Here is a 1,428-nt window from a genome sequence, read left to right on the forward strand (position 1 = left end):
GGGGTCCATGCCCATGCCCCCCCCCCCCAACACATCTGCAGCAGAACAACAGGAACCTGCTCTTCCCTGTACAGATGTTTGCTTCAGCTGCAGATGTTCCTGCAGTACGGACGATGTAAAGTAACCGGAGCATCTTTAGCGCCAAGGACGAGTCCAGATGAGTCCAGATGAGTCCAGATGTGGACCTGCACTGCGTCTCCTGTGTCAGACTTCCTCCTCACACAGTGACTGTATACACCATCAGGTGTGCGTCTCACGTGTCTCACGGAGCCGTGTTGTTTCTCTCTGATGTAAATAATATCTTTATTTTTGTATGTTGACACGAGCTTGGACTTTATTTACAGTGCGACGTGGAGCATGACTCACTGTGAGGTCACACCGGGTTTTATATGTAGCTGGTTCAAGTTCTCACAGGACGACATGAAATACCAAAAACCAATAAACCAGTAACTGGCTTTAGTACCACTGCACCGTGTCGTCTGGTTCATGTCGCCGCCGCGCTGACCACGTCAGAGACGTCTGCACATCACACCCGCTCACAACAAACATCTTTGGTTTTAAAACACTGAAAAACATTGAGTCTATTCATTATATTTTTAATATTTACATCTTTTCACCAAAATTGTTGGAAATCATTTGTTGGTCCACAGGTTGGGAACCATCAGAGTTTATTATCTGATCATGTGACCTGTTCACACAGACCACAGCTGCTGAGACACCGAATGTGTATTCATCCGCAGCTGCAAATAGTCCCCAACAGATACACTTTATCCTTCTGTTTAAGTCACGTTTGATAAAAATACAGTGAGCAGCTGTTTTAGGAAGTGAATCTTTTTAAAAATGAATCAGTTTTGGTCTTTTTATTGGTTTAATCAACAGTTAGAAAACGACAGAGTATCACCTGCTCTCTCCTTTAATCAGACGGAGATCTGACTCAAGATTAAATGTTGACTCTGTCAACAACACCTGAAGTTTTCTGACACTTCAGGTTCGATTTCTCCTCAGCTGAGGGAGTCACTTAAGGGAGATGCACAGAATCTCCTAAGAGGTTTTCTTAGTTAAAGAAAAAAGTTAATTATACTACAGTTAGTTCTGACCGATTACTGTGATTGGACGAGAGGCTGATATAGAGTACAACAGCTCTCCACGTATCACTCCTCTCACAGCTGTTCTATCAACCGTTAATCAGCGTCACATTAACGTGATCGATCTCAGACTGTAACAAACAAAGATGAAAATATTTCATTTATATTACGTTTGAATGAAACGATGTCGTCAGGAGAGGATGAAGGAAGAAGGTGGATCCTTCAGGAACACCTGAGGGAACCAGGAGACGAGGCAGCAGCTAGTGTCACTGCAGGTCAGGAACATTTTATGTGTTGCTTAGCAACAGTACAGTACCTGTCCAGATGTGGAACTATTTGTGAT

Source organism: Seriola lalandi, unplaced genomic scaffold, assembly GCF_002814215.2.
Source record: "Seriola lalandi dorsalis isolate HSWRI2012SDOR001 ecotype SW California unplaced genomic scaffold, Sedor1 jcf7180002052056, whole genome shotgun sequence".
NCBI lineage: Eukaryota > Metazoa > Chordata > Actinopteri > Carangiformes > Carangidae > Seriola > Seriola lalandi.